This window comes from Vigna radiata, chromosome 7, assembly GCF_000741045.1.
Source record: "Vigna radiata var. radiata cultivar VC1973A chromosome 7, Vradiata_ver6, whole genome shotgun sequence".
Classification (NCBI taxonomy): domain Eukaryota; kingdom Viridiplantae; phylum Streptophyta; class Magnoliopsida; order Fabales; family Fabaceae; genus Vigna; species Vigna radiata.
Window position 1 is genome coordinate 29,099,388 of NC_028357.1, and position 10,728 is coordinate 29,110,115.

A 10,728-nucleotide genomic window follows, 5' to 3' on the forward strand; every position below is an offset into this window, starting at 1 on the left:
ATTTATTAAAAACTTTTGTATATCCAATAACTTTTTCTTAAATTTTATTTTCTACTTAAAATTTAATAATTATTTAATTTAAATGAAAAAAATTATATTTTAATAATTATTAAAATACGAAAAAATATTAAATAATATTAAGTTTTTAAATTAAATTAACTAGTTATAAAGTTATAAAAATTTTGTTAAAAAGGTGCAGAAGTAAAAATGTGTGAGATTACTTTAAATAGAAAGTGAAAAGTAAAAAGATATTTAATAAAGTTAAAAGTAGATTTTTATAAAAAGTTGGAGGTGCAGGATGAAGTCTTGGAAGTGGAGGATGAAACACCCTCCACTGAAACACAGTCTTAGCCCAATATTGTTAAGCTGGACGTAGAAAAAAATCCAAGTAGGCTCCTTCATTCTGCACCCCACTTTTGCAGCCTGCACCCCCTTAAATTTGAATGTCCTCATTTTGCCCTTTTGTTAGTCAAACCCTAATTTAAAATCCTCATTCCCTCTACCTCGTGCCTTCCTTAGCACTGCGTTTCCTCTCACCGTGCCTTTCGCTAAACCGTTCGTTGAGACAAGTCAGCATGTTGTGGTGCGAATTCAGTATCACGATTTTGAATAAAGCAGAAGCCAATGAAAGGGGATACATGCATCCCAGATTCACCATTTCGGAATGTATTTTTTTTTACTACCAAATTTTGTACTCCAAACTGGTGAAGAAGAGAAGTAGAACACTTTTGAGTTACTCATGAAAAAAAAATAGGAAAAATATTTATATATGTATATATTTTTATATTTTTTATTTCTAGTTTATACGTTTAAACTAGTATGTAATTGGTATATGACACATGGCCAAAAGTCATTTCTTGTATTCGTATGTAATAGTTATACTTAGAGAGAAAATGCGATTAAAGCTTTTTGTCGCTACTACATTTTTCATGAGTGTATTTGTGTCACTGTCATGTAATGTAACCAAAAGACTGTTTCATATACAGTATTTTATTTTGAAGTGGTGTGGCAGCATAGAGCCAATATGGATGGTAGGGGAAGCATTGCAAAGTTGTCTGATAATATGCTAAAATTTTGAGAAACACAAAGAAATAATGCAATTCTTTTTTCGAACAGAAAGTGTCATGTTTTGTTGACATCCAGATGAGTGTAGTGCTTAACTAGGTTAGGATGCTGGGAGACAACAAATATACATGCATGGAAATGTCTCAACCTTAATCTGTCTTGATGCAACAACCTAGGAGGTATGCTCTCAATATCTAACGTCTAATTTGTTTATTTGTGTTTCATAACCTCACTACACCACACTACATAACTTAGCTTCCATACTAACTCTTATTTAAACTCATTATTATTTGTTTTTAATTTTTTATTACTTTAAAAATAGTATTTTTCTTTTTCTTTTTGGTTGAAAATAGATTATCTTACCTAGTGTATAGTCAAGATATCCGTAATTTTTAAAATAAACTTTCACAAGATAGCAAATTATACTTTAATAGAATTGATTATCTTGTTTGTGGTAACTTAAAATCGAATTTCAAAAACATTATAAGAATTTGAAATGAATTTCAGATATGATAAGTTAGATATAATTTAATATATGATTCAAAAACACTCATCTATGAAAAAGTAAAACTTTCAACATAGCACAAGTTTATTAATCATCAAAATTAAAGGCGTTTATCGTTTTTCGTAATTAACATTGTTCCTCCATGATGAAAATGTTCTAAAGTTTTTCAGAACTACAAAATTTTACATAAGCAATTTCAAACTTAATCTATAAAAAAAATGATTGCAATAGAAAACCGAGTTTGCCGAGCATGCGGATCTTGGTGAGCTTCTTATTTACTATTTTCTGAATAGTGGAAAATCTTGAACAATGAGCGAAAGTTCGATTTAACAATATTACATAAGTAAAAAAGGACAATGTGCTTGTAAAGTTCTTTCGTTAAGTGACAAGACTCGAGAAATATTTTTTTCTGTATTTGTTTTGTATGATGAATTAAAACTATTATAGTTCTGAGTTTTTTAAATGATTTTATTATTTTCTTTATATAGAAATTTCTTATTTAATTTATAAAAAAATAAGTTTTAAGAAAAAAACAAAAAAATAATGATTCAATAACATTTAATTTAAATTATTTAACTCGAACATCTTAGAAAAAGTAGTAAATAAACTATTGATTAATTTAAGAAATAAGTAAAGTAATTTAAAATTTAGATGTTTATTTATAAAATTAATAAAATTTAAGTATCAATCAAAATAGAATAAAATTTTAAATTATTTATTTGTAAATTAGGTAAAGTTTAAATATGAATTAATACTAAAATATTTATTTGTAAAAGACGTGATACTATAAGCTCGAGTGGTTCTTGCTTTAAATAAAACTATTTTTTTTTTTTTTATTATTGTAGTTGCGCGTAGAAGAATAGAATGAAAATGAGAGTAGTGCGGTTTGCCGGCCAGATCTGTTGAAGTTGGTGCTGTAACCTTATGCAAATGCAAATGCAATCACAATTGCTATGCTTCTCATCTATATCTTATTTTCTCATATATTAGATTCAGATCTCTAACCTTACTTCATTGTTCAATGAAGTTATGAATGCCATCTAATAAAAGAAGGTGCTTCACTCTCCTTTCTCATTACGTTTCATTTCCATTTTCATCACTGCTCACTTGTTTCTTCAATTTCATTCCGTTCCCAACAATGCTGATCTTTGTTTTGCAGGCACAATAAGAAGTAATGTCAAAGAGACAATCAAGTACCGCCAGACGTGGTGATGGGGGTTTTCCATTTTCTGGAGTCTTCAATTCCAAATCCAAAACTTCCCCACTGTCCGTATCTCTTGTCCTCTTGGTAATTTATCACCCCTTTTCTCCATTTGGCTTCTGTTTGATGATCAGGATCCACCCATGGGAATTGGGCTGATCCGGTTTTGGTAATAAATTTATGAGGTTAATAATTTATATTTTTTTTATTGAAAATCTCAGGGAGCTATCCTTCTCATAATTTATGCTTTTGGTGGGTCAGGTAACAAGCTTCTATGGGCTGTTCTGGTTAATGTCACTGTTTCTTTCTCATTAATGGCTAGTTTCTATGTTCGTTGTGGCAGGGGTGACAAATCAATTGATGGGGGGTTCTCATGTGAAATCACGGAGAGAATTATCCCCGATTAAATTTTATTTTCATTTTGATACATTATCAGCTTTAAAATTTCACACTCTCGATTAGTTAGAAATATTTATAGTTTTGGCTTTAGTAGCACAAACGTCAATATGCCAATTTGTGCTTGGATGACAGGTTAAAAATGGCCTTTATACTATTAGTGTATTCTAATTAAATGCATTTTAGACCCCATTTTTATGAATATACTAAACTAGCCTAAACGTAAGTAACTTACTTTACTTGTTTTTATGCACTGGTTGATCTTACATTTTCAAGTTGACAGGTCTATCAGGAGGAAGAAAGAATGTGGTTAGCAGGATAGAAGGTAAGTTTGCCACTAAGCCTTCAAAATGTTATTGGGATTGCTTTGTATCAAATTATTAGTTGCTTATTGCTGTTTTTGTTTTTAGAAGCCATAAGACTTGGTAAAAAGCAGTAGCATTTCTTTGCTACGGAAAGGTAAGCCTGTAGCAATGCTTTTAAAAATTGGAGCTAGTTACATGCGTTGGGGAATCATTATAGCCAATTGCAAATAATACGGTGGTTAGCCATATTATAACAAGTTTGTCTCTAGTTCTGGATTCTTAACAGATATACGTATACCTTATGATTATCTTTATTCTCTATGTGCCCCTTTTTTTCTATTTTTGATTGCGTAAATAATCAAATCTTCTAGAATCTATTTTTCTGACAGTATGTTATGATTCTGTTAGTAGTGCATGCTGGCTACACCTACTAGGGGTCTATATAACTATGTATGCTGCACCTCCTTCATATAATGAAGTATACAAAATTTTAGGTTTGTCCCTATCTCTCAATTCTATCATGGTATCCAAAGCGTAATTTTTTTTTTTCTGTGGCTGATATTCCTGGCACGTCCACTGCACCCTCCCCAGTCCTCTTCTCATATTTTGTATCGGAGAAGCTTTCTGATACAAATTTTTGATTTGGAAGCAACATATTGAACCAGTTATCAAGGCTCACCGCCTTCGATGTTTTGTTGCTAATCCCCTTATTCTGTCATAGTATCTCTCCCTTTCTAACTATGATCTAGGAAAAGAGAATCCTGAGTACACTATTTAGGAAATGCAAGATCAACTTCTCCTCTCATGGTTGCAATTGTCCCTCTGCATCATTCCTTGTTCATGTTATTGGATGCAAGCACTTCTTCCAACTATGGGACAAGTTTCATTCAGATTTTCACTCACAAACAAAAGCTAAGGGGCGACAGTTGCGCACAAAACTGTGCAATAAGCAGAAAGGTGATCGTCTGATCACTGAGTTTTTACTCGGTCTCAAAATGATTGTTCATTCTCTCAACTCCATTGGTGACTCTATCTCCGAAAATGAGTAGCTTGACATATTTATTGAAGGCCTTCCAGATAAATGCGAATCGTTCATCTCATTGATCAATGGCCAACCTTATTTGTTCTCTTTTGGTGAAATTGAATCATTGCTTGTTGCTCAAGCCAAAATTGAGAAGTTGAAACAATCTGGTGACAACTTTTCTCTCAATTTAACTCAGGTAAATTCACAAACAACTTCTGCTCCTGCTGTCCAGTTGGCTCAGACACAATCCAATTCATATCAGACCTACTCTCCTGATACTTTTCATAAAGGTGGTCATGTTCATCGGGGTTGACGCAACCGCAGACGTAAAGGTGTCCATACTGAACATGGTTCTATTCAGTGTCGAGTTTGCAACAAGTATGGCCATACTGTGTCATACTGATATCACTGTTTTGATCCGTATTATACTGGTCAATCCTATGGCCATCATATGAGGCCCAATTCTGCTCCATATTACAATCTGAAAATGTTTTCTCACTCATCTTTTCAGCCACGCCCTTCCGGTCCTCCTAGCCAACCACAACTTTACATGACAGCAACTTCCAATACTCAACCTCATACTTATGCAAACCCATATGCTCCTGCCTAACAATCTCAGAATTGGTTTATAGATTCAAGAGCTTCACATCATATTACTTCTGATCCTAATAATCTTGTGGAAGCCATTCCTACCCAAGGAGATGCCAATGTGTTTCTAGGGAATGGTCAAAGTTTGCTTGTATAGTTCTTTGGTTCTGCTACTTTTGCCTCACATACTAAAACACATGTCACTTTCTATTTGAAAAATCTTTTACACGTTCCCTCTATAAATAAAAATCTTGTTAGGTTAGCAAGTTTGCCCATGATTACCATGTCTATTTTGAATTTCACTCTGTTTGTTTTGTCAAGTCACAGGTTGATCACTCTATCCTTCTCAGGGGATACCTTGGTCCAGAAGGTTTATACCAGTTCCTTCTCTTCCACTGCATTCTTCACCCAGATCCTCTCACTGTCACTTGTTCCAACACTTATCCACAGATAATTCCAGCGCTCGCTAGTCATCATCCTCTCCTCCATCGCCCAACAATGTACTTTAAATTCTCTTTGGCACCATAAATTAGGAAATCCTTCATATATTGTTTTACACAATGTTTTTAAATGCTGTAATATATCTCCAATAAAAAACACCTGTTGATTTTTGTGTGGCATGCTGAATGGGAAAATCTTATTAACTTAACTCTCACCCTTCTTTAAGAATTTATAGCCTTCCTCTTCAACTTATTTTTTGTGATCTTTGGGGACCATCTCACATTCAATCATCCCTGGGATACAATTATTATATTTCTTTTGTTGATGCTTACAGTAGATACCTACCAAGCTGAATACTGCAACTTTGCCATTACAACTTCTGAAATCTTATAGTTGCAATCTCTTATTCAAGAATTACATATCAATGTACTACACTAACTATCTGCTACAACAATCAAAGTGTTGTTGCCTTAACCCATAATCCGGTGCTCCACTCCTTAACAAAACATATGAAACTGGACATTTTCTTTGTCAGTGAAAAAGTGCTTAATCGTTCCTTAATTGTTACTCAAGTTGTTAATGTTCTTACAAAACCACTCTCACAAGCTTGGTTTTCTATTCTATGGAATAAACTCAATGTTATTGATTTTTTTCAATAATCAGAGGGGGACTCTTAACAGATATACCTTATGGTTGTCTTTATTCTCTGTGTGCCCCTTTTTTCTGTTTTTGATTGTGTAAATAATTAGATCTTCTAGAATCTGTTTTTCTGACAGTTTGTTATGATTCAGTTAGTAGTGTATGCTGACTACACCTACTAAGGGTCTATATAACTTTGTATTCTGCACCTCCTTCACATAATGAAATATACAGAATTTTAAGTTTATCCCTATCTCTGAATTTTATCATGGATGCACCAAGGAACATGAAAAGTTTCAGGATATGAAGTTACAAATCCTGTGCATTGAGGGCACTTGTTGGTAGAGCAGCTTATCACCCTGTTGATTATAGAAACCATCATTTTTAGTACCACTTTTTGTTTGTCCATCAATATTTAGCATCCTTTATAACATAGGGAGGAACTTGACCTCACGTTGGGCTTTATATAATCAGTGTAGATTGTAGTCTTCGGAATATCTGATCATATGAATTAGACATTGGTTATGCTATAAAAGGCACCCCTGGTTTGTTAGCATCCTCTTCCAAAACGTTCATTTTTGTTCCCTATACAGAACAAATTATTGAAACGACAAGGAAAACTACCACTAGAATCTGTTGTGGTGCATTCCCTTACAACCGCTGATTCAGCTGCAGCTGAGTTTACTGAAAATTGTTTAAGGGGTTCTCTCTATTTCTACCTTATCAGTTGGCAAAGTTTGTACTGGAATTGTTGTATAAGTAGTGTTACTCCAAGGAAATTAAAGTTTATAATTGAAGAAAAGGTTTTTAAGTGGTTAGATACATTACCATGAGCACGGATAATGACAAGAGAGGTTTACTAGATTTAGCAAAATAAATCTCTATCTTATAAAATTGGAACATATATTTTCCTTTTAATTTGAAATATGCCTGATTGTCTTGCAAATGGAAAAATTTCAGGACCCTAAACCATCTAAATCGTCTTGTATTTTTATAACTTTCAAATGCTGACATCTCGTCTTTCCCTTTCTGGTTTTTCCTTTCCCTACTTTTTTTCAAACTAATAACATCTATAAGAAAACTGCCTCGTATATTTGCTCTGTGCTGCTGTGTAACAGAACGAACAAACTTGTTCTTTGTTCATACCTCACCTATTAGATTTGTTGATCAATCGTGATCAAAACAGGACAAACTGTGGTTTGATTCACAAAAATGAAGTTGTTCAATTGCATGCATTGTTTTCTCTTGCAGGTGATTTTTCATGCACTTTTGAAGTTCCAAGTGCAATTCCTGTTTTGAAGGATGCATATGGTGGCAGCCTGAAAAATGTTTTGCATGTAGGCCCTGAGAGTTGTTCAGTGGTCTCCAAATTGTTAAGTGAAGGGGAAACTGAAGCATGGGGTTTGGAGCCATATGAAATTGGGGATGTTGATAGACACTGCAAGGCTCTAGTGCATAAAGGCATTGTACGTGTTGCAGATATAAAATTCCCTTTACCATATAGGCCAAATTCTTTTTCTCACGTTTTAGTGTCAGATGCTTTCGATTACCTATCTCCGAAATACATGAACAAAACTCTTCCTGAGCTAGCAAGGGTATCTGCTCATGGCATTATTATTTTCACAGGTACTTCATTTTGGAATAAATGTAACCACTCAAACAATGGGTGTAGCTCTTTTCCAATTAGTAATTTTGGTACTTTGCTGTCTTTTCAGGTTCCCCAGGTCAGCGGAGAGCTAAAATAGCACAATTTTCCAAATTTGGCCGACCAGTGAGTCACACTCTCCAGTTGTCTAATGCCTTTCTATTACTTTTCTATTGATTGGACTAGTATTGCTTCTTGCAAATGTTCTAAGTTGCATTTCATTGATTAAAATCCGACATCTTCCTGTCCATGTTTTATTACGTATATTGTTTGCTGTTGCATCTTCGCTCATAGGATTTTATCTACAAAAGTTATGCTTCAACTAAATCTTTTTTTTTTTGTTCTTTTACAAGAAATTATTCTGATATAAGCAGATGTTTTCCTTTTTAATTATCTCAAGAACATTTGATGGTAAGATGATACAAATTACATTAGAGATTGACAGTCATGGACGGAAATATTTTTTTTCCTAACCACCAGTGACGTACTAATATTATTGTTAGGATCTAATTGCAAGATACGAGGTTCAAGTCCCATGTTAGAAGTATGGGATTTCAGCAACGTTGTTCATTGGTGTGATTTTGGAAATTGTTTTCTTTATATGTTTTTTATGCATATAATGTATATATATAAGTATAATTTTGCATTTTAGATATGTAGAATTTTACTATGCAAGTTATGATTTCTGAATTACAAGCTTTCACCTTCCCTCCTCATCCTAGGGTAGAATATTGTCACTACCGTACTTAATTCATAATAATATTCAAATAATTGATCAACCCAATTTATCAGAGACTGAGAGTGATAGAAGGTACAAATTGAGAGTGATTGAAGGCAGATAAGAAACTGAGTGCAGAACCAGCTGTGTGTTTGAAGTTTGCACTTTGTATCTGGGTGATGGCAAAGGGTGGTGAGATGATTGCAGGTGGCTGCCCCAAAGGAAATTTTAGGATTGCTTGTTGCAGACGAAGTTATAGCAAGAGAATCCATTCTTCTGTGCCGAACAAAGGTCTAGGGGTTTTTAAAACTGGGTCAAACAGTGGAGACCAACAATCCCCTGAATTCAGGATGAAGATCATAATCCCACTTTAGTCCTGCTCAGTGACTATTGTTTGCACAATTTAGCATGCTAGGGACACTCCAACTCATGATTCTGTGATCCTACAATTTACATTGTGGTTTTGATAACTTATTTTTGGCTTTGGTGTGTGATTTTACTACGGTTCATATCAATTGGTATCGGAGCTTTCACCATGTTTCTCTGATGCAAACGAGTATTGTAGGTGGTGACACCTAGCAATGTTAAGTTTGTAAAACCAGTCACAGGGATGGCTAGGGAGCACGGTGGGTGCTAGGATCCAATTACAAGCTACGGAACTTGAGTCCCTCAGTGGAAGTAGCAATTTTGGTGTAGTGTTTAGATGGTCTTGGACTTTAACTACAATTTTTGGTGTACTGTTTAGATGGTCTTGGACTCTAACTACAACAACTAGCTTGTGTTGCAGTTCTCCTAAGACTTTTATCAATTGGTATCAGAGTTTTTCACTGTGTCTTTCAATAGTAAATGAGTGGTGTAGTTGGTGACACTGACGTTGCAGTGTTCACTTTGGATTTGTCAAAGGGATGAGATGACTGTGGAGCACGGTGGGATGTTAGGATCGAATTATAAAATGAGTCTTGAGTCCCGCATTGAAGGTATGGCCGTGGGGGTTCATAGGGTTTGGTTTCTCCATTTACACCGACTATTTTTTATAACGTGGTTCTCTAAATGTTCTTATTACTTATATCTCAATTTAGCTCTTCTAAAATGATGTGGAGGATATTCCTTAGAGATTTGAATAACTTTATAATTTGTTATGTGTCTGATTTGGTTACAATATTATTAACTATTTTTGTGTTCTATATGTTCTATATGATTATAACTACTGTTCATTTCCTCCTATTACACCGACTAGTTTTATAGCGTGGTTCTCTACTTATCTTTCAATTTAGCTCTTTTAAAATGATATGGAGGATATTCCTTTGAGATTTAAATAACTATAATTAAGTGTCTGGAATTTGGTATCAATTTTGCAATGACATGGACTATCGGACAAACTATTATTGACAAATGCCGATTGTCCTAGCTTGAATACCCGTATAATAATGTCCGTTCATGGTGGGTTGTCTTTTTAGCCTAAAGATCAATATCATATTTAGGTATTAATAGTAGAAATGTTTCCTTAGTTTGAACCACCTTACTACCAGCAGTAATATTGTTTTTGAAGACTATTTTCTTATCCTGATTTATAAACATTTTGCTTCATTGTGAAGGCTAAAATGCGGTCTCAATCTTGGTGGAAACAATTTTTCACTGATTCAAGCATAAAACAAGATGAATCTGCCTCAAAGAAGTTCGAGCAAGCTGCATCAAAGATGTCCTTCAAGCCAACCTGCCAAGTTTTCCACCTCAGTTCATACCGTTGATAATTTGGTATCTTAAAATTAGATCAATAGATATATATTCATCGTATCCCGCGTTTTGTAATTTTGTATTCCTATAAACATGTGAGTATAATTTCATCAATCAGGCAATTTTGTTTTACCAGACATGCACAGATATGTCTGCATACTAGAAGATTACACAAAATTAGATCAATAGATGATGAATATTCCTATATGAATATTCTTGGGTTACTTAAAGATGTGTGTTTGACATTTGATCAAACTATAAACTATTGAAACGAAAAGTAACACTGTATAATGGTATGCTGCCTTTTATCAACCTGAATAGAAATGTAGGTGAGCATGGATTAAGGACTACATAAATGAGAAGTCTTGGAGCATAAAGTAAGGATGAAGTCTAAGCAACGGGTTAGGCTGGTTTGACTCAACCGGTTTTACTATAAACCTAAAATCCCATACGCCCCTCTCATTAGA

At 34.1% G+C, this 10,728-nt stretch overlaps 1 pseudogene; it reads left to right on the forward strand.

The window, feature by feature from the left end:
- The first annotated feature begins 2,411 nt into the window (after positions 1 to 2,411).
- Positions 2,412 to 10,418, forward strand: LOC106768874 (annotated as a pseudogene).
- The last annotated feature ends 310 nt before the right edge of the window (positions 10,419 to 10,728 follow it).